This window comes from Stegastes partitus, unplaced genomic scaffold, assembly GCF_000690725.1.
Source record: "Stegastes partitus isolate 25-593 unplaced genomic scaffold, Stegastes_partitus-1.0.2 Scaffold633, whole genome shotgun sequence".
Lineage (NCBI taxonomy): Eukaryota > Metazoa > Chordata > Actinopteri > Pomacentridae > Stegastes > Stegastes partitus.
In genome coordinates, this window is record NW_007578364.1 from 117,703 (window position 1) to 118,025 (window position 323).

A 323-nucleotide genomic window follows, 5' to 3' on the forward strand; every position below is an offset into this window, starting at 1 on the left:
AAAACATGACAATGCTCTTCTTAGCTCAGTTCCTGCAAGCTGTCTGACAACATATGTAGAGAAATTATAGTCGATCCAATTTAGGAATAAGATTTTCTTTAAGGCATCATGTATTTTATGATCCTCAAAAACATGCTTTTCTGTCAAAATAACTGTGATTCTGGGATCAAGTGTGACTGTAGCTGATGTCATGCCAACTTTTATGGCACATACCTATAGGACAGTTTTTCTTTATCTAATTCCTTTTCAGCAAGGAATAAGCATTGGCTTTGGGATATATTACGTATTCCTTTAAAACATATTTATTCCAATGCTATGTTTTT